Source organism: Rhinoderma darwinii, chromosome 2, assembly GCF_050947455.1.
Source record: "Rhinoderma darwinii isolate aRhiDar2 chromosome 2, aRhiDar2.hap1, whole genome shotgun sequence".
Lineage (NCBI taxonomy): Eukaryota > Metazoa > Chordata > Amphibia > Anura > Rhinodermatidae > Rhinoderma > Rhinoderma darwinii.
Genome location: NC_134688.1, coordinates 41042262 through 41065536, shown reverse-complemented (window position 1 = coordinate 41065536; position 23275 = coordinate 41042262). Strand labels below are relative to the sequence as shown.

Sequence of the window (23275 nt, the reverse complement as noted above, 5' to 3'; positions counted from 1 at the left end):
AAGTCTTCAACCATGTACCTTTTTTGGGGGACGCATACCCCCGATGCGACCCCCCCACCATTTTGTACTGACTGGCCTCAAGGACTCTCCCCGCCAGCTGCCATGACAACAGAACCTACTCCGGAAAAAGGAAAAAACATGTTAAATAAGCACACAAATATAACACAACACTCATAGACGGACGTACATAAAGACCCACAGGGGTAACAAACCAAGGGCGGGAGTGTGGGAGCTTGTCTTTTCTTGTGTTACTCGTCCCGCTGCTTCCGGCTCAATGCCGAAACAGCGGGAAGCTCAGCAACGGCCCCCTGACTCCTCCTTGTCCCTCCTCCAACTCCCTCCAACTCTCCCCCCAACTCTCCCTCACCTATTAACCCTTTCCCTACCAGGGAGGTCATGGAGGCTTCCCCTTAAGCCCTGCAGGCTGCGTCCAGCCTCTTCTTGACCTGCCTAAGTAGAGTCGTGTGTTAATAAACCTTCCCTTACCCATCCTATCCCTCCACCCCCACCTTTAGGAAAGACACGTGACACCGAGGTTGGATGTGAAATGGCCACAGCAGCCGTTTATTAATTTCACAGTTTTATAAAAACAATTAAAATCCGAAACATTCGGATAACTAGTTAGGAATCCACCAGAGAATTCCTCCTAATAACAATTTTAACGTTAACATTAACCCGAGCAGAGGAAGTCCTTGAAGCCCCTTTCAGATATTCCTTTTTTAAGAACACACCGAGTTAGCCATCTGCAAACCACCAATTACCTCCAGCCGTAAACCAGCTCGGAAGCACCGTTCACCTCTGCAGATGGCTCCAACCACTAGAAGTCCACTTCAAAGGGATAACACCCGATGAAGCCCTCAAGTGATATACCGACCACTAGAAGTCCACTTCAAAGGGATAACACCCGATGAAGCCTTCAAGTGATATACCTTCCACCAGAAGACCACTTCAAAGGGATAACACCCGATGAAGTCTTCAACCATGTACCTTTTTTGGGGGACGCATACCCCCGATGCGACCCCCCCACCATTTTGTACTGACTGGCCTCAAGGACTCTCCCCGCCAGCTGCCATGACAACAGAACCTACTCCGGAAAAAGGAAAAAACATGTTAAATAAGCACACAAATATAACACAACACTCATAGACGGACGTACATAAAGACCCACAGGGGTAACAAACCAAGGGCGGGAGTGTGGGAGCTTGTCTTTTCTTGTGTTACTCGTCCCGCTGCTTCCGGCTCAATGCCGAAACAGCGGGAAGCTCAGCAACGGCCCCCTGACTCCTCCTTGTCCCTCCTCCAACTCCCTCCAACTCTCCCCCCAACTCTCCCTCACCTATTAACCCTTTCCCTACCAGGGAGGTCATGGAGGCTTCCCCTTAAGCCCTGCAGGCTGCGTCCAGCCTCTTCTTGACCTGCCTAAGTAGAGTCGTGTGTTAATAAACCTTCCCTTACCCATCCTATCCCTCCACCCCCACCTTTAGGAAAGACACGTGACACCGAGGTTGGATGTGAAATGGCCACAGCAGCCGTTTATTAATTTCACAGTTTTATAAAAACAATTAAAATCCGAAACATTCGGATAACTAGTTAGGAATCCACCAGAGAATTCCTCCTAATAACAATTTTAACGTTAACATTAACCCGAGCAGAGGAAGTCCTTGAAGCCCCTTTCAGATATTCCTTTTTTAAGAACACACCGAGTTAGCCATCTGCAAACCACCAATTACCTCCAGCCGTAAACCAGCTCGGAAGCACCGTTCACCTCTGCAGATGGCTCCAACCACTAGAAGTCCACTTCAAAGGGATAACACCCGATGAAGCCCTCAAGTGATATACCGACCACTAGAAGTCCACTTCAAAGGGATAACACCCGATGAAGCCTTCAAGTGATATACCTTCCACCAGAAGACCACTTCAAAGGGATAACACCCGATGAAGTCTTCAACCATGTACCTTTTTTGGGGGACGCATACCCCCGATGCGACCCCCCCACCATTTTGTACTGACTGGCCTCAAGGACTCCCCCCGCCACAGCGAAACAGGCCTTGACCACCTTAAGCCTGTGAGTTCCGCCACAACACCACCGCCCTTTCTATTCCTTCTGCTATCGCCAAGCTCCAAAGATCAATGCCAACCTCGGTCAAATGAACCCCATCACTCCTCCAGAAGTTCCCCACTCCTGACTCCAAATCCCTGTGCCGCACACAAATGCCCCCGTTTTTTGCTACAAAACGGGACACCGCCCGATTAACTTTAATGCGAGCCTTATTGACTCTCTCCACTGACCTAGCCAACCGCCAGTGTTTCCTTGGGACTATGTCCGACCACACTATCACCAACTTGGGATAAGAAACCCACAAACACAACATATCGTGTTTGATATCCCGCACCAACTCACGAAAGGGGCGGACTCCTAAGTCATTCCCACCCACGTGCAACACTAAGACCTCCAGAACCCTATCAAGCCGGGCATATGTCTGGAATTCCGCCAACACCCTGCTCCATGACATACCTCTAAATCCCAGCCAATGCACAACCGCATCTTGTCGCGGAATGCGCAACTGGCGACCGTCCGGGCGGACGTCCGCCCTCAAAGCCCCCCAGTGCACGTAAGAATGACCCAGCAACCACACCAAACACGGAGGCGAATCTGAAACGGAAAAACAATTAGACACCACCATATAAAACATTTCTTAAGCGTTAACAACAAACCTCATAACAAATGGGGGCGGACATAGGACTTAAATCTGTTGGACTCCCAACGACCAATGCGCCGCACCCCTTCATCATCCAACCCCCAGCCCCGCTTCAGTTGCTGCGCCAATCCTGAAGGAATGAGATGAATATGAGCCCGCCGCGACACCAACCGCCGTCAGACATTTTTTAAATACAGCTCCAAACTGAAACCTGGACAAAAACGACCCGTCCACATGACGTAACAAAGGCAAATCTGGAGACCCCGCTTGCGGCTTAAAACCCTGCATGCACTCTACTGGGCACATAACCGACCCCGGGAGGGCGAACAACAGCTTACCCTTCCCTAATTGGTCAGTTTTTGACCGACGCAACTATACCTCCAGCCGATCTGCGAATAGGCTCACCTCCCCAGATCTCAGCCCCCCTGCCTGTTTGGTACTTGGCGACACCAACTCACCTATTCTAAATGCCCCAAAGAACGCTAACGAAAAAGCTAACCGAAACAAATCCATTTCGTCTGAAGAACGACAGACCGATGCTAATGAACCGCCCAACGAGCTAAGCAAAGCAAACGACACAGGCCTTCTACTATCCGCCTCCACCCTACCTCGGCGCAACCCCTTCAAAGCCTGTAACCCCAGAAATTCCTTAGATACATCCTGAAAGCCTCGCAACTTAAAACCAAACGCCACCGCAGATATGAACCGGTTCACCTTTGCCACCGAAAACCCCGCCTCCCAGGCGTCCCCTAACCAGTACAAAAGTGCCACCAACCTGTCTCTATCCGTATTGACGTCACCCAACTCTCTTACCCACTCCTCCCACTGCCTCCAACAAGCAGAATAAGCACTCCACGTCGTGCGCGCCAAAGACCTTTTTACCAGTTGTTCCACGGGACCGAGACCAGATCCCAAAGATGTTCCGGACAAGCCAAACCGAGACGTTCCGCTCCCGGTGCCAATTGCCGAAACCGATCCCACTGCGAGCGAGAAAGAGCATCAGCGATACAATTCCGTACTCCCGGCACATGCACCGCCACCACCCACGCGTTCAACGACAAACACACCAACACTAAATGTCGCAACAATTGAACTACCGGAGGAGAGGACGCCGTGATGTTATTAATGGCCAGCACCACCCCCATGTTGTCGCAGAAAAAACGAACCTTCTTATCCCTGAGCCTGTCCCCCCAAATGGTCGCCGCCACCACGATGGGGAACAGCTCGAGCAGGGCCAGATTCCGCGTGAGTCCACTGGACACCCAACTAGCCGGCCATTGACCTGCGCACCACGGACCTCCCCCGTAAGCTCCAAAACCGCCCGCCCCAGCCGCATCCGTAAAAATATTCAAATCACTCGTATCCTGCGCTGGGGCCATCCACAGCGAGCGACCATTGTACTGGCCCAAGAAGTCATCCCAAACCTGAAGATCAGCTCGATGCTCCTCCTTGAGCCGAACAAAATGATGCGGCGCACGCACTCCCGCCGTTGCCTCCGCCAACCGTCTACCAAACACCCTCCCCATTGGCATAATCCGGCAGGCGAAATTCAACTTCCCCAGCAGCGACTGAAGCTCCCGCAGCGTCATTTTCTTCAGTCTACCAGCCCGCCGTACCTCCAGCCTCAAAGCACCCAGCTTATCCGCAGGGAGACGACACTCCATTGCCACCGAATCTATTTCAATTCCCAAAAAACAAATCGTCGCTACCAGGCCCTCTGTTTTTTCTGGCGCCAAAGGGATCCCAAAATCCCTCGCCACCTTCTGTAGTGCATAAAGCAAATTACCGCAAACCGGCGAACCCCCCGGGCCAACGCACAAGAAATCATCTAAGTAATGGATCAACGAGTCGACCCCGGATACTCCCCTCGTTACCCACTCCACGAAGCTACTAAAAGCCTCGAAGTATGCACAAGAAAGGGAACACCCCATTGGAAGGCACCGATCCACGTAAAAAGCCCCATTCCAAAAACAACCCAACAGCCGTTGGCTGTCTGGATGAACTGGCAACAACCTGAACGCCGCCTCGATGTCGGTTTTTGCTAGCAGCGCGCCTGGACCCGCAGCCCGCACTAAACCCACCGCCTTATCGAATGAGGTATAGACTACGGAGCACAACTCGTGATCAATCCCGTCATTTACCGACGAACCCTTGGGATACGATAAGTGTTGAATCAAACGAAATTTTCCGGGCTCGCGCTTAGGAACAATACCCAACGGGGACACAACTAAATCTTTTACTGGCGAATCAACAAAAGGCCCCGACATGCGACCCAACGAAACTTCTTTTAACAATTTTTCCGACACGACCTTGGCATGCAAGTAAGCCGACTTTAAATTCCTCCGCGTAACCGGAACCTCATAAGGAGGCGGAGGAATAACAAAACCAACACAAAACCCCTCGTAAAGCAACTTAGCCGCCGCCCTATCCGGATACTCATTTAGATAAGGGGCCATTTTTTCCACCCTCACCGGTGACACCCCCTTGACCAGCCGCGGAGGACTGGCTCCCTGACCTCTTTTTTCGCAGACATTTTGCCGCCCCGTGTGATGCACCATTACACTCGGAACACACGTGCTTGAACTTGCACGTGGCCCCGAACTTACACTGGCCTTCATTAAATTGCCAGCAAAAACCCGCCTTTCCCCCGCCGCCTTGTCCAACCTGACTAGACTGACCTCCTTGGCCGGCGCTCCCGGGAAAGGACTGTCTAACCGGAGCCGTAACCCGTAACCAGAGAGCAATATCCTTCTGGTCCCACCGAATCGCCGACCGTACCGCTTTCCGCTGACGGAATTGCTCATCGTATCGCAGCCACGCCTGACCCCCATACGCCCTATGAGCTTCCCCAATGGCATCAAAATAACAAAACAACGCCGAACAATTTTCCGGCGCCTTTTCCCCTATTACACTGGCTAATATGGCGAACGCCTGCGACCAATTAACGAACGTCTGCGGGATAAGCCTATACCGCCGCCGTTCCTCCTCGTCCTTTTTACTCTCGTCCCGCTTGCTCTTATCCAAATTAAATTTAGCGAGCGGCAAGAGAGAAAAAATCTCAACATATTCGTCCTTCCAGATCCGCTCACGCACCTCCTGCTTTAAATGCGCCCCCAACGGACCTTCGAAACAAACATATACCTCCCCACGAGCACGATCATCAATACGCACGCGATCGCCATCTTTTTGTGCCTCGGTCTGTACCGACACCGCGACCGCCTCTCTAACCGCCGTCACGGGCCGCTCCTGTAACAATCCCATGTCCCTGGGGCCTTCCCAAACTACCGCCGGGAACACTTCCGTGACTACCGGCGCTGCCGCCCTATCTAGGCGCCGACCAGCTCTCTCAAGCAACCCACTAAGTCTGCCAGACCCGCGCCATCGCACCCGCCCGAGCCACTACCGGCCACCGATGCGACGCTAGCAGCCCCCCCGCCGACACCCGACATAAAAATCGCTGGATATGGCAATGATGGAGTTATACACTCACCGGGCTGCACAGGCGCTGAGTTCCCGTCAGCCGGACCATCCTGACCTCGACGATACGCATCCAGTTCACCTTCCTCCAGCTCTTCTCTCGCAGACGACTGGCCATCCCACCGACATCTTCGGAACGGAGATGATGAAGCGCTGACCGATGGGCCGGCAACCTGCCGCCCGACCGCTGGAACCCAGACTTCCGACTGGACCTGTTGCCTCGACGTCGCTGCAGATCTAGGCGTCCGTCTTGATGATCCTGAAAAAGCCTGCCCCCTGGCCGGAACATCACCAGGCGGGGCGGCCGTACCTTGTCCTCCAAATCTTCCATCCGATGGGGGAGGGGTGACAGGGAGCCCGGCCTGCGACTCCCTGCTTACCGCCGGACCCCGTCGCGGCTTGGGATTCCTGCCAGGACGCAGGGCCTGGGAAGGGGCGGTCCTCGCAGCAGCCTGGCCTGCAGCGTCCGTGATCGGGCTCCCTCTGCGACGCCGTGTCCGCGGGACTGCCTCAGGACTGAGGCGCTCTGGAGGTCGGGACCGCCGGGAGGGACGGGTCGACCCGGCCTGAGTCGCCGTCACCCCCGGCAACGCTCTCTGCCTGCTCCGAGCAGGAGCGGTTGTTGCCGACTCCCCCCCCCCCGCCGCCATAGGAATGCAAGGAAGGGTGCCGGGGGAGGGGAGCCTGTCTCCTGCAACAGACCCCGAACGCCGGGCCTGACGCGGCGAAACGGCGTCCGGGATCCTCGTTATTGCAGCCACGGTCTCTTCCAGCCATCCGGGACCGTGGTGCACAGCAGCGGCACGCAGCCGCTCTAATAATACAGCCTCCGACATGGTGAGTAGCGCGGGCAACGGGGAGCTTGTCTTTTCTTGTGTTACTCCTCCCGCTGCTTCCGGCTCAATGCCGAAACAGCGGGAAGCTCAGCAACGGCCCCCTGACTCCTCCTTGTCCCTCCTCCAACTCCCTCCAACTCTCCCCCCAACTCTCCCTCACCTATTAACCCTTTCCCTACCAGGGAGGTCATGGAGGCTTCCCCTTAAGCCCTGCAGGCTGCGTCCAGCCTCTTCTGGATGTTGTATGCAACTCAGCACAGAATCTCCAGCGTCAATGATGAGAAGACTAGAAGTTGATGTGGCTTTTTAGGCGTGGATGACCTGTGTTGCTATTTCACTAGATCTCAATTGCTTTATAGTTTTAGTAAAGCATTACATTCTCATAGGGTCTAGTGCAATATTGCTAAAGATAAACCAGTCAATTCTATGGGGATTTGATTGGGGAGATTGGGATAGTGGATATTTCACCAACTTCACTGGAATTAGACTTTTTGCTGTTAATTTTCCAGATTGAGGAGAAAGTAGCCGATTCTGTTGCTGCTGTTTTGAAGGCCAACCATCCTGGTAGTTTTCTCTGCTCATTGAAGTTTATCATGGGATATATCATCTGCTGATCCCTCTGTATTGGATATAATGTTATAACTCAGTGTAGACAACTGTGTCTGATTCTATAGGTTAGCGGTCACAAATCTCATAAGACAAGTAAATATTAATGAATGTGTTTATGAAAAGCTTGAAGACAACACATCATCTGAAAGAGGAGATTCATCTATTTCGGTTTTAGGTCTGTTCATTTTAAAAGTAGCCTGAAAGTGTTGGGTGTTCAAAAAATGTTAATTATTGTAGAAGATCTGTAAAAGATAAATCTGACATCATTCTAAAAACATCTTAATTTCTTCTCATTTGATTATTCTACATCTTAATGTCGGTGCCAGAACTATCCTCATTGGAGGAATATTTGATCAGATGAGACTGCCATCAACAAACTGGCCCATATATGCTATTAAATGTCATAGGTATAGTTAGGCTTTTCTTCATCTGTGACGAAGTTTCAGTTTGGCGCCTCCCCCCCTATCTGAAGCTCGCTATCCCTCACCACTAATTGATGTAACGTAAATGTTTTCTTTACTTTTTTTTTTATATTTCACATGCACAACTACAGTCAGGCTGGGTTCACACGACCTATTTTCAGACGTAAACGAGGCGTATTATGCCTCGTTTTACGTCTGAAAATAGGGCTACAATACGTCTGCAAACATCTGCCCATTCATTTGAATGGGTTTGCCGACGTACTGTGCAGACGACCTGTCATTTATGCATCGTCGTTTGACAGCTGTCAAACGACGACGCGTAAAAATACAGCCTGGTCAAAAGAAGTGCAGGACACTTCTTTGGACGTTTTTGGAGCCATTTTCTCATAGACTCCAATGAAAACAGCTCCAAAAACGGACGTAAAAAACGCAGAGAAAACGCCGTGAAAAACGCAGCGAAAAACGCAAGTTGCTCAAAAAACGTCTGAAAATCAGGGGCTGTTTTCCCGTGAAAACAGCTCCGTATTTTCAGACGTTTTTGGTCACTACGTGTGCACATACCCTTAGTCTCAGAATTATTTGGACAGTGACACAATCTTCATGATTTGGGCTCTGCTGCCACCACATTGGATTTGAAATGAAACAACTGAGATGCAATTGAAGTGTAGACTTTCAGGTTTAATTCAAGGGGTTGAACAAAAATATCCTGTGAAACGTTTAGGAATTGCAACCATTTTTCTACACAGCCTCCTCATTTCAGGGGCTCAAACGTAATTGGACAAATTAATATTACCATAAATAAAATATTTTTTGGGTGAAAGGCCCTTTTCTGTTCCAGCATGACTGTGCCCCAGTGTACAAAGCAAGGCTTAAACAGACATAGTTGGGTGAGTTTGGTGTGGAAGAACTTGACTGGACCGCTGTAAAGGATCTGCCAGGCACAGCTTCGGGGTTAACGTCCATAGATAATCAGTCTGCACCTGCTTATATGTCTGTGAGACTGACTCCATCTTCCACCACTCAGGGTGGCAGGCTTAGGAGTTGGAGAACCTATCACAGCCTAGCCAGACGGAGCTAGCTCCCGCCCTCTGTCTATTTATACCTGCCTTTCCTGTTCCTCCTTTGCTTGTGATTCTTCTCGTTTGGTTTCCTGGCCCTGCTGCAGCTTCTTGTACCATTGTCCTTGTTTCATATTGACCCCGGCTTGCTGACTACTCTCCTGCTCTGCGTTTGGTACCTCGTACACTCCTGGTTTGACTCGGCTTGTTCACTTCTCTTGTTGCTCACGGTGTTGCCGTGGGCAACTGCCCCTTTCTCCCCCTAGCTCTGTGTACCCTTGTCTGTTTGTCTGTCGTGCACTTATTGAGCGTGGGGACCGTCGCCCAGTTGTACCCCGTCGACTAGGGCGGGTCGTTGCAAGTAGGCAGGGACTGAGTGGTGGGTAGATTAGGGCTCACTTGTCTGTCTCCCCACCCCCGTCATTACATAATCACAAGCCCATACCTAGTCTACCCTGGTCCCTGACACCACTATGGACCCCCTTGAGACCCTGGCTCAGCAAATGCAGGGTCTCTCCCTACAGGTCCAGGCCCTGGCTCAGAGGGTCAACCAGCCTGATGCTACCATGGTAGTCCCCCTCACCTCACCTCTTGAACCCCACCTCAAGTTGCCCGACCGGTTCTCAGGGGACCGGAAGACTTTTCTCTCCTTTCGGGAGAGTTGTAGGCTCAATTTTCGTTTAAAGCCCCACTCCTCAGGTTCTGAGAGCCAGCGGGTGGGTATAATTATGTCCCGGCTCCAGGAAGGGCCCCAAGAATGGGCCTTCTCCTTGGCTCCTGACGCCCCTGAACTTTCCTCCGTTGATCTTTTCTTTTCTGCTCTCGGATTCACAAGACTGACAAGACTGCTTTTGCCGTGAGTCAGCTGGTGACCTTACGTCAGGGTAAGAGACCTATTGAGGAGTATTGCTCTGACTTTAGGAAGTGGTGCGTAGCTTCTCGGTGGAATGACCCTGCCTTAAGGTGCCAGTTTAGGTTGGGTCTGTCGAACGCCCTGAAAGATCTGCTAGTTAATTATCCCTCTTCTGACTCCCTAGACCAGGTTATGGCTTTAGCGGTACGACTTGACCGACGTCTCAGGGAACGACAACATGAACGTTTTTGTGTTTTCTCCTTTGACTCCCCCATGATGCCTCCCGAGGTTCCGTTGCTTCGTTCTTCCACGGAAGACTCGGAGGTACCTATGCAACTCGGGGCCTCCGTGTCCCCCCAACAACGTAGAGATTTCCGCAGGAAGAATGGTCTCTGCTTCTACTGTGGGGATGACAAGCATCAAGTGAACAACTGTCTTAAGCGTAAGAATGCAGCCGGAGAACTTCCGCGCCTAAGTGATCATCGGGGAGGTCACTTGGGCGCACAGGTATTTCCCGTAAATATGAAACGTAATAAAATCTTGCTTCCCTTTCAGGTCTCTTTTGGTGGTAGGTCTGCTACCGGCAGTGCCTTCGTGGATTCAGGGTCTTCTGCTAATATCATGTCTGTGGAATTTGCTATGTCTCTAGCTATGCCTTTGATTGATTTGCCTAAACCTGTCCCGGTAGTGGGTATCGACTCCACTCCTCTTGCTAATGGTTATTTTACACAGCATACCCCTGTTTTTGAACTCCTTGTTGGCTCCATGCATTTGGAGCAGTGCTCTGTACTGTTAATGCAGGGATTATCGTCCGATTTGGTTTTAGGCCTTCCCTGGTTGCAGTTGCATAATCCCACGTTTGACTGGAATTCTGGAGACCTTACCAAGTGGGGTAATGAATGCTTGACGTCATGTTTTTCTGTTAATTCTATTTCTCCCCCTGAGGTGGTGAACACGCTACCTGAGTTTGTTCAGGACTTCGCTGATGTTTTCTCTAAGGAGGCCTCCGAAGTGTTACCTCCTCATAGAGAATATGATTGCGCAATCAATTTGGTACCAGGAGCTAAGCTCCCTAAGGGTAGGATATTTAATCTCTCTTGTCCCGAACGTGAAGCCATGAGAGAGTATATCCTGGAATGCCTGGCCAAGGGTTACATTCGCCCCTCTTCTTCTCCGGTAGGTGCTGGCTTCTTCTTCGTAGGGAAGAAGGAAGGTGGTCTTAGGCCATGCATTGACTACCGAAGCTTGAATAAGGTCACTGTAAGGAACCAGTATCCCCTTCCTCTGATTCCTGATCTCTTTAATCAGGTTCAGGGGGCCCAATGGTTCTCTAAGTTTGATCTACGGGGGGCGTATAACCTTATCCGCATAAAAGAGGGGGATGAGTGGAAGACTGCGTTTAACACGCCCGAAGGTCATTTCGAATACCTCGTCATGCCCTTTGGGTTGTGTAATGCTCCCGCGGTCTTCCAGAATTTCATAAATGAGATTTTAAGAGACTACCTGGGGTTATTTCTTGTAGTGTACCTTGATGACATACTTGTGTTTTCCAAGGACTGGTCCTCCCACATTGAGCATGTCAGGAAGGTGCTCCAGGTCCTTCGAGAAAACAAACTGTTTGCAAAGACCGAAAAATGTGTTTTTGGGGTGCAGGAGATACCATTTTTGGGCCAAATCTTCACTCCTCATGAATTCCGCATGGACCCCGCCAAGGTCCAGGCTGTGGCGGAATGGGTCCAACCTGCCTCCCTGAAGGCGTTACAGTGCTTCCTGGGGTTTGCTAATTATTTCAGGAGGTTTCACCTTAGTTTCCCCAGTAAACCAGGTCCACTTAGAAAGGGTCCGGTGGCCCCTCATAAAAGGGGGGGTACTGTAAAGGATCTGCCAGGCACAGCTTTGGGGTTAACGCCCATAGATAATCAGTCTGCACCTGCTTCTATGTCTGTGAGACTGACTCCATCTTCCACCACTCAGGGTGGCAGGCTTAGGAGTGGGAGAACCTATCACAGCCTGGTCAGACGGAGCTAGCTCCCGCCCTCTGTCTATTTATACCTGCCTTTCCTGTTCCTCCTTTGCTTGTGATTCTTCTCGTTTGGTTTCCTGGCCCTGCTGCAGCTTCTTGTACCATTGTCCTTGCTTCATATTGACCCAGGCTTGCTGACTACTCTCCTGCTCTGCGTTTGGTACCTCATACTCTCCTGGTTTGACTTGGCTTGTTCACTTCTCTTGTTGCTCACGGTGTTGCCGTGGGCAGCTGCCCCTTTCTCCCCCTAGCTCTGTGTACCCTTGTCTGTTTGTTTGTCATGCACTTATTGAGCGTAGGGACCGTCGCCCAGTTGTACCCCGTCGCCTAGGGTGGGTCGTTGCAAGTAGGCAGGGACTGAGTGGTGGGTAGATTAGGGCTCACTTGTCTGTCTCCCCACCCCCGTCATTACAACCGCACAGGCCCCTGACCTCAACCCCATCCAACACATTTGGGATAAACTAGAATGAATGGAGATTGTGAGCCAGACCCTCTCCTCCAACATCAGTGTCTGACCTCGTAAATGCTCATCTGGATGAATGGGCAAAAACAGACACACTCCAAAATCTTGTAGAAAGCCTTCCCAGAGGAGTGGGGGATGTTTTGGCTGCAAAGGGGGGATCAACTCCATATTAATGCCTATGAATTTAGAATAGGACGTCATAAAAGCTCCTGTTGATATATTGTGCAGGTGCCCCAATACTTTTGTCCATATAGTGTATATATCTACACTACCGTTCAAAAGTTTGGGGTCACCCAGACAATTTTGTGTTTTCCATGAAAACTCACACTTATATTTATCAAATGAGTTGCAAAATGACTAGAAAATATAGTCAAGACATTGACAAGTTTAGAAATAATAGTTTTTATTTGAAATAATAATTTTCGCCTTCAAACTTTGCTTTCGTCAAAGAATGCTCCATTTGCAGCAATTACAGCATTGCAGACCTTTGACATTCTAGCTGTTAATTTACAAAAGTATTGCAGTTTATTATAATAGCGATCGGATGATCTCATATTAAAGTCTCATAGTAGGACTAGTAAAAAAGTTAAAAAAAGTTGAATAAAGTTAATTTAAAAAAAAGTGAAAAAAAAATAAAATGAAAAACCCACTTTTTCCCCTTACAAACTGCTTTACTGAAGCAAAAAAGTTACACATATTTGGTATCACCGCATCCGTAACGCCCCCGACTATAAAGCTGTTACATTATTTAACCCGCACAGTGAACGCCGTAAAAAATAGAATAAAAAACAATGGAAAAATAGCTGTTTTCTGTTAATCCTGACTTAAAAAAAAGTGATAAAAAGTGATCAAAAAGTCGCATCTACTCTCAAATGGTATCAATAAAAACTACAAGTCGTCCCGCAAAAAAAAAGCCCTCATACAGCTGCATCGGCGAATAGTAAAATAGTTATGGCTCTTGAAATATGGAGACGCAAGAACAAATAATTTTGAAAAATAGTGTTTTTACAGTGTAAGTAGTAAAACATACAAAATCTATACAAATTTGGTATCTTTGCAATCGTAACAATAAAGTTATTGTGTTATTTATACCACACGGTAAACGACGTAGATTTAGGGCACAAAAAAAGAGTGGTGAAAATTCAGGTTTTCTTCTATCCCCCCAAAAAAAAGTTAATAAAAGTTAATGAATAAATTATATGTACCCCAAGATGGTGCTATTAAAAAGTACAGCTTGTCCCGCAAAAAACAAGACCTTATACAGCTATGTCGACGCAAAAATAAAAAAGTTATAGCTCTTCGAATGTGACAATGGAAAAACGTAAAAAATTGCTTGGTCATTAGGGCCCAGAATGCAAGCAGGGGGAAGGGGTTAAAGACTGAGAGTCTGCGCTTTAAGCCCATATTGATTATATAACTGTATAGTCACTATGTTTTGGTGAACAGCTAAAATGCCAAAACTTTTATTACTGTCCAAATAATTCTGGACCGAACTGTATATAAAAGTTATTTACATATCACACACTAGTACATGGGAAAACCTGAAACTTTGTAATATATATTATAAGGGGAATATGGCATCTTCCTCACCTTCCTTTAGCCTGTAGTTCCCTTTTTCCTGCTGAAAGGCTCTCTGTAAATGTTTAGAAATCTGCTCAGTCCCCAAAAATGTCTTCTAGTGTAAAACAGTAAATACTAAACAGTGGGTGAAGAGACTCGTGAAACTTAGGGCTTATTCAGACGAACGTGATATACGTCCGTGCAACTCGCGTGATTTTCACGTGTCTCGCACGGACCTATATTAGTCTATGGGGCCGTGCAGACAGTCCGTGATTTTTGCGCAGCGGGAGTTCGCTGAGTAAAACTCACGACATGTCCGTTCTTTGTGCGTATTTCGCGCATCACGCACCCATTGAAGTCAATGGGTGCGTGAAAATCACGCATGGCACACGGAAGACTTGTTAAGGGTATGTAAATGAGTTTGAAAACTTGCCCAAACAAGCACAAACCAGGAAGTTGCTTTGCACTTGTTTGGCACATACTGAGCTGGACACGGAGAACTGCAGCCATGCCTAGGGTTTGTGACGTGGAGAAACTCATCTGCCTTGTCCAGGAGAGGCCAGAGTTGTGGGACGTTGGCAGAGGCATACCACGACCGCACGGGCAAAGAAGTAGCATGGGATCACATCGCGCAGACACTCTTCAGCCAGGAATGGGCTGAAGGCAGCACACGTGACCGAAAGAAAGTACATTGATTTATAGATGTCATGTAAAACACACATGCCGTAGTGTGTCCTTGTATTAACATTTTCAAAATGCCCAACGTAGAGGGTGTGTCACAGCATCATTTAGCTTGTGTAATGTATCTTGGTGTGTAACGCAATGACAAAGTTTCCAACAAGAGGAGATTTGGGTTATGTAACCTCATGACTGACCATTTTGTTTTTAAATCCTTTGTACAGTAGCTGATGTGAAGACCCGGTGGAGGAGCACCCGGGATCAATTCCGCCAGGAATATGGGGCCAGAGGCCGAAGTGAAACGAAAGTACATGTACACCCAGCAGCTCATGTTCCTCAAGGACATCATGGAGATGCGACCATAAGTAATCATACTGTACGTTTAAGAAATGTATGTGTTCACATGTCATTTAATCCAAACAGGGTGTTTGTCCCTTGTGGAAATTTTACTAATCACTCGACATTTGTATTATAGAAGCAGTGACAATCTGCAAGACACTGAAGAGGAGCCTGCCCATGAAGAGCCGCAGGCGCCAGAAGGCGAAAATCCCCTGCTGCCATTAACACCAGAGCCGACAGCTCCCGAACCAGCCCCACAGGCGTCCAGCCAACCACAGGTGCCACCGGACGTACCTCGTGAAACCACCGCGGCAGCCAGGCGCAGGTGCAGCCACATGGGTTCTGCAGGTGCACAAGTGGACACAAGGGTACTGGAGTACCTGCGGCGCCGCGCAGACGAGGATGCCTGTGACGCCTTTGGCCGCACCATAGCCCCGTTACTGCGGAAGGTACCCGACCACAGGATGGCGTGGCTCCAGTCCTCCATTATCTGATTTAAAGTGCCACACCTCCAAACAATCCACGCCAGTGCTTCAACGCAATTGAGCTTTGGCGTGGATCGCCGGAGCCGTCGGTGGCCTTCAATGCACCTGGCCCATCCCAGCCTGCCACCCCCTTGCCATGCCAACATCACTACCGCCCAATGCCGTCACGCATGTCTCCTGTTCCTGTGCCGGGGCGTGAGCTCCATTTCGCTGGCTACAGCCGACCGGTGGAAAGCTTTCCACAGGCCCCATCTCACGGCTATCAGACGCAGCATCAGCACCACTATGCTGTTGAGGAACATCCTCTGCAGGCCCATGGACAGCATAGTGGTGCTGAAATGGGCAGCTACAACTCACCGCCCCATCGATATCATGAATTGTAGTGCTGTGCCTGCATCATAGTAGATGTTATCAGTTAGGCCTGTTTGGGTTTCTTCGTTGCAAATGTGCATCATGTTGGTGCGATGTTTTCGTTTCCATTTAACATATGTTCTATGTACTGATTTTGTTTGGCATCAACATAAAGTCTGCTTTTGTTTTACCTAAAAAGTGTGTGTGTTTCCCTAAATTTATTTTGGGTCACAATCTTTGCCAATCATGTCCATCTGTAACGTTTCCACACGGTGGACCGGGCCCAATATTGTTGCATGCCATAATTGAGGTATTAGTGAATCTTTTGTGGTTTTGCTCGAATCAAAATCGACTTATATGCGGCCGTGCTGTGCTATCATATTGGACGCACAAAGGACATTTGTGATTGTATTAGAGAACATTGGGATTGCCAATGTGCTTCACATACAATTACGTGTTTGCCTGCTAAATACTACGACGAAACCCCAAAAGATATAAGCTCGCAACCCACGTCAAGGGTCCTCATGTATTGCGAGTCCCTAATACTACAATCCCCCCCAAAACAAAATACATTGGGCTCACTAATGATCTATTTCGAGAATATTCGGAACTATGCCACCGTTTACATAGAATCGTCCTGCCATCGTAGTGCTCCTGCAGGGCTGTCAAAATATTCAGCAAATATTTCACGCACTCGGATACCAGATGTTTGAGCCCCCCCTAGTGGAATTTGTCACACAATGCTTGATGTGGTTGCATTTCTTAGGATATATTCAGCATCAAAACTTGCATCATGTATGCGTGTAAAGTTATGAAGAACTACACACGCTTGTATGACACGGGTCAAATTCTGCGGCGTCATTTGCATTGTTGTGAGAAACACCCTCCATTTGTTTGACATTATGCCAAACGCACATTCAACACATCTTCGAGCTCTGCTTAGCCGGTAATTGAAGATGCGCCTACGGTCATCCAAGCCCCTTCTTGCAAATGGATGCATTACATGGCTTGTCAGCCCAAAACCCTCATCTGCAACGATGACATATGGGACTGGTGGTCCGCTGGAGCCAGGGAGGATGCTCGGTACAGGCACAGAAAGTTGATTGCTCATAAGACGATGGCCCATTCTGGATGAGCGAAATATGCGTGCATCAGCAGAGCTTCCATACGACCCAATGTCTACTATTGTAAAACAATAATTACTGTCGGCCAAGTCCAACAAGTCGATGGAAAAATACTTTTTTGTAGTTATAGTATCTGAAAGCCAGAGTGGGGGGGCTTCTTCACACGAATGTGCTTCCCGTCTAGGGCACCAATACAATGAGGAAATTGGGTGCCGCTACTAAAATCTTCAGAAATACTAAGCCAGTGTTCTGCCGTGGGCTGCGGCATCACTGTGGTCTTTAATCTCTGCCACAGCACGACACAAGTGCCTGTCACAATGCCTGAAATGGTGCTCACTCCCAGAAGAAATTCAAAATGTAAGGAATGGTAACTATTTCCTGTTGCAAGAAATCTACATGGGTGAGAAAAAAACACAAAAAACAAAAACAAATTATGTAGGACATGACACCCACACACCATCCTGTAAGCAGTAATTGTATAAAACATCACATACCTCAAGGTCACAAGGAGTCGCTCCTCTGGGGAAATGCAGCGCCGCATGTTTGTGTCCTGGTAGGTGATTCCTGTACGAATCTCCTCCAGCAGAATATCAAACGTAGCCACAGACATGCGGCAAAACGAACTAAATTTCTCTGGGTGAGGTCATCATAGAGGGTATGAAAGTGCCCTTTGGAGGTGCATTGTGCCACAAGAGGATGAACCAAAATCCTCCCTCTTCTCCGCGTTTGGTCCCGTAGCATGGGGCAGTGCTCGCCAAATCGCCGAGAAACCAACCACGCTAGCAGCACACGGCCTAGCGGAGTATACGGCATAATTTTGACTCAAAGAAAAGAAGCCTGTAAACACTGTAAAGTACCCAAAGTATTTTGCAAGCTGCAAAAACGATGAGAACATGTGCACACATCTAGCATGTGTTTGTGAAGGGTGCCTTTTTGTAGGCTGGCCTCTCCATAACGCCAGCCTCCGTTTTTTTTACGCACGTAAAAAGTCAGAAACGCAGCATAAACGGATGACACACGCACCTACAACGCGTGCAATACGCCGCGTTTTTTGCGCGCGCAAAACGCACACGCTCGTGTGAATCCGGCCTTATGCTGTGAGAGTGAAGGGGGAGCAGCACTGCACTACAATATAGTAGCTTAGTGGCTCAGTGATTCGCCTTGTTGCCTTTCAGCACTGGAGTCCTATGTTATAATCCGAGCAGGGGGCTCATCTATTTGGAGTTTGTGTGGTTTTCTTTAGGTGCTCAAGTTTCTTCCCGCACATCAAAAGCAAACTGATAGGTATATTGGCTTGCTATGATATTGACCCAAGTTTATGTCTGAGATAGGGAAACTAGATTGTGATCTCTACTGAGATCAGGGACTGATGTAAGTGATTACAATCTGTGTACAGTGCTGCAGAATAGGTTGGTGCTATATAAGCCATGTAAAACAATAAAAAAAAGTATCATCAATTATTAGAGGCCAGCTGACCATATTCATTCTCAACTAGGGCAGTACATAAAGCCCCATGCACATGACCATCATTTTCATCTGCTATTACGGATGAAATTGAGGACCCATTAATTTGTTTCGGCCACGGACACCTTTCCGTATATTTACGGATGTGTGTCCGGGCCGTAGAAATGATCTGTAAAATACAGTACATGTCCTATTCTTGTCCGCAATTACGGCACGGACCCAGCCATAGAAATCTATGGGCGACTTCGCAATTTGTGGACTGTAAAAAGGATTACGGTCGTGTGCATGAGGCCAAGCAAGTAAAAATTAATAAAGAAGATTTCTCTTTTCATAACATTTAACTTTACTAATTTGGTCCTAGTACCATAGATAATAGATCCTGAACTGTACTGAGACACCCTGTGAAATAGCAACACACTGTTCTAGCTGCAGCCGCTGTACGCCAAGAAACCCCCTCTTACCGGTAGCCGCGACCGCCGGACGGTGCATCCTCATCGGCATCTCCCCTCCCAGGGACGCTCTGATCTCTGGCTCATCTCCCAGACTGTGTCCATAGGGTGCGCACGTGCCCTTGTGCCCGTTATTAAAGGGCCAGCATGTGCACCAGTAAAAGTGTCCCCAGTTGATCCTTGCACACCCTGGTCCTTATAAGTGACCCTGCCCCTTTTCCGAGTGCCTGAGCAAAGTTGGGCAAACCTGGTGTTATTCTGCAAAGGTTCCGTATCCTGTATCCTGGGTCTGTTAGCTATTGTTATCCTGTATCCTGAGTCTGTAACCTATTGGTATCCTGTGTCTGTTACCTGTCGGTATCCCATGCCCTCTGGGTGCTTCCAGCACCAGCATGCTTCCAGAAATCCAGCACCAGTGTGCTTCCAGCATTCTGGCACTAGCGTGCTTTCAGCAATCCAGCACCAGCGTGCTTCCAGCAATCCGGCACCAGCGTGCTTCCAGCAATCCGGCACCAGCGTGCTTCCAGCAATCCAACACCAGTGTGCTTCCAGCAATCCGAAACCATCCTGCTTCCAGTAATCCGGCACTAGCCTGCTTCCAGCAATCCGGCACCAGCCTGCTTCCAGCAATCCGACACCAGCCTGCTTCCAGTAATCTGGCACCAGCATGCTTCCAGTAATCCGGCACCAGCCTGCTTCCAGCAATCTGGTTCCTGTCTACTACTACCAAGTTACCATCTGCTTGTCTCTGCTTAGCTTCTGTTTGACCAGCAGCTACTCCGCCTCAAGAGGTAGCAACCTGACAATCTCCCCGCAGCGAAGACCCCCTGTAGAGGGGTTAAAGTGTGAAGACCAGGGAGGCTGCTTAAACAACATCCTTAGAGGTGGCCCTATGCCAATCCGGTAGAGTAGCCCAGTGGGTCCACAAACCTGCTGCTCATTACAGTTTGCTCAGACCATGGACTCCGCTGGCAAACCCAAGACAGCGGTTTAAGTCATGCAAGATGATATACGAGACCTCCGATTACATCAGGATCATCTATTGCAGGTGGGTAACACCATAGCCAGTCCCCTGAACATCCCTCCTGTTCCTACTCTGGCAGGTCCACAAGCTGTAACACCATCTACTCTTCAGCCAGCAGTAGCTCCAGAGCCGAAATTCAATTGCCACTTCCACCCCGCTATGATGGGGACTCTAAAACCTGTTGAGGCTTCCTCAATCAGTGCAAGATTAACTTTAAATTGCATGCCCACCTGTTCCCTACAGACCAGACGAAAATAGCATTCATCATCTTCCTGTTGTCTGGCAAGGCCTTTACATGGGCGAATCCCCTCTGGGAAGGTGAAGGCCCGGAGTCTACTAATCTGCAGCTCTTCCTGGAAACCTTTCCATACCATCTTTGAAGAACCCGGCCGTACATCCTCAGCCGCTGCTTCCATTCTTTCTTTACGTCAAGCAAGTTTGACTGTGAGAGAATATGCAATCCAATTTCATACTCTCGCAGCAGAGCTTTCCTGGAATGATGAGGATCTGGTGGCGACCTTCTGGCAAGGATTAGCCAGTAGGATTAAAGACGAGCTGGCAGGTCATGATCTCCCCACTTCCCTGGATGCCCTGATTTTGCTGGCCACTCCCATAGACCTGAGGTTGCAGCAACGCTCCAAAGAATCCCTACAAAAGAAAAAGTTCTCTAGACTGGCGCCTAACTTTCAAACTCTCTTGCTTCCTCCTTCCTCTACTGCCTCTGAAGAGCCTATGCAGGTTGACCGGGTCAGAATATTGGACCAGGAGCAGCAACTGTACTGTGGGAGAAATCAACATCAGTGTCCTCAGAAGCCTGGAAACTCCAGCACCGAGGGTTGATAGGAGAGACTACCCTAGGTGAACCAATGCCTTCTTTAAAATCCTCTCCTAAACTTTAGCAGTGGCTTCTGTGAATGGCCATTGATTGCCAGATCCAATCTTATCCATCACTGAACAATTGAAGGTACAAGTTGGTGTTCTGCACTCAAAACGAATAGCTTTCTACGTTTTACCCGAGGCTAATAATCCAATCTTGCTGGGACTACCTGGGCTTCGCAAGCACGCCCCCATCCTACACTGGAATTCTGGAGAAGTTCTTCAGTGGGGACACTGTTGTCAACATAGCTGTCTGCCTCTGATTCGTCCTTCCCGACCTCCAGTGTCTCAGTCGCTCTCTGGACTACCTCCGCAATATGCTTGCTATTTTGATATGTTCAGCAAGAAGGAGGCTGAAAACTTGCCTCCGAATTGTCCATACGAATGTCCTATCGAGTTGCTTTCCGGGACTTCACCTCCTTGTGGACGGGTATAGCCTCTCTCTCTGCCTGAGACCCAAGCCATGTTGGCATATGTCAAGGAGAACCTTCAGAGGGGGTTTATTAGGAAGTCAATTTCTCCATCCGGAGCCCATTTTTTCTTGGTAGGGAAAAAAATATGGATCCCTCCTTCCCTGTATAGACTATCGTGGTCTGAATAAGATTACTGTCAAAAGCAAGTACCCCTTGCCGCTGACGTCTGAGCTCTTCTACTGTATTCGTGGAGCCAAGATTTTCACTAAGCTAGATCTCCGTGGGGCTTTTAACTTGATCCGTATCCGCAAGGATGACGAGTGGAAAACCACATTCAAGCCCTTCGGATTGTGTAATGCTTCAGCTGTGTTCTAGGAATTCATGAACCATATATTCCGGGATCTGTTGTATGTCTGCGTGGTAGTTTATCTGGACGACATCTTGATCTATTCACCTGATCTGACGACACCGGAAGCATGTTCACCAAGTCCTGTTGCGGTTAAGGGGGAACAAGCTCTACACTAAAATGGAAAAATGCATCTTTGAAAATAATTTGTTGCCCTTCCTGGGCTATATTGTCTCCGAACATGGACTCCAAATGGATCCGTAAAAAGTTAAGTCCGTTCTCGATTGGCCTCGTCCTCAAGGTCTTCATGCTATATAGTGGTTTTTAGGTTTTGCGAACTTCTACAATTTATCCCTAATTTTTTGTCGCTAAGCGCTCCTATCTCTGCCCTCACCAAATGGGAAAAAATGCAAAGAGTTGGCCCCCTCAAGCTGAATCTGCATTCTCAGAGCTTAAAAGGTCCTTCACTTCTGCCTCCGTTCTCAACCATCCAGATGTCTCCCCTCAGTTCTCATTGGAGGTTGGCGCCTCTTCCATTGATGCTGGAGCACTCCTCTTCCAAAAATACTCAAGGGGAAAAGCTGTTGTAATGGCAGGAAGGAGGTGAAGGGAAAGTGAGCTCTAATCTACCCACCGCCCTGTCCCTGCCTACTTGCAACGACCCGCCCTAGGCGACGAGGTACAACTGGGCGGCGGTCCCTACGCTGGCTAAGTGCACTGGAAGACAAACAGGGAACACGCAAGGGAAGGGGCAGTAGCCACGGAACGCCACGAGGAAACGGGGCGGCGAACGAACAGTCAGGACCAGGACGAAGTGAGTACACCCGGGCGGGCACGGAGACAGGAGCAAGCCAGGGCAAGCAAAGCAGGTCAAGCAGAACTGCAGCAAGGCAGAAGCACGGCAGAAGCAGGCTGGAGCAAGCAGCAGTGGGGCCAGGAATCCAAAAGAATTACAAGCACTGAGGGAGAGCACAGGGCAGGTAATAAAGGGCAGGGGGCGGAGCTAACTCCGAGAGACCAGGCCGCGATAGGCTCTCCCACTCCTGAGCCTGCCACCCTGGTTGGTGGGAGATGGTGTCAGTCGAACAGGTCTGGCCTCAGGTGTGGATTGATTAATCCCAGGAGTATAGCTAGATGAAGTACCTGGCAGATCCCTAACAGTACTCCCCCTTTTATGAGGGGCCACCGGACCCTTACTAAGGGGACCCGGTTTAGTGGGGAAGAGGAGGTGGAACCTCCTGATCAATACCCCAGCGTGAACATCACGGGCAGGTACCCAAGTCCTCTCCTCCGGCCCGTATCCTTTCCAATGGACCAGGTACTGGAGGGAGCCCTGGACCATCCTACTGTCCATAATCTTGGCCACCTCGAATTCCACCCCCTCAGGGGTGAGAACGGGAACAGGAGGTATCCTCGAGGGGGACCAGGACGGGGAGCAGCGTTTAAGGAGGGAGGCATGGAAGACGTCATGTATGCGAAAGGATGGGGGGAGCTCCAGACGGAAGGATACAGGGTTGAGGACTTCAATGATCTTATAAGGTCCAATGAATCGGGGAGCAAACTTCCTGGACGGGACCTTAAGGCGCAAGTTCCTGGACGACAACCAGACCAAATCCCCGACGACAAACCGGGGGTTAGCAGAACGTCTACTATCCGCCTGAATCTTTTGTGCGCTCTGGGACGCCTCTAGGTTCTTCTGAACCTGGGCCCAGACAGTGCACAGTTC

General features: G+C 49.3%; 1 long non-coding RNA gene across 2 annotated transcripts in view; it reads left to right on the top strand.

Annotated features, from left to right (window-relative positions):
• LOC142740487 (uncharacterized) overlaps positions 1-16017 on the top strand; it is a 20171-nt gene extending 4154 nt beyond the window's left edge. For both annotated transcript variants that reach the window (XR_012880721.1, XR_012880722.1), the window contains exons 2-3: positions 14903-15054; positions 15154-16017. This is a non-coding gene — a long non-coding RNA (uncharacterized LOC142740487). The remainder of the gene's footprint in view (positions 1-14902; positions 15055-15153) is intronic.
• The last annotated feature ends 7258 nt before the right edge of the window (positions 16018-23275 follow it).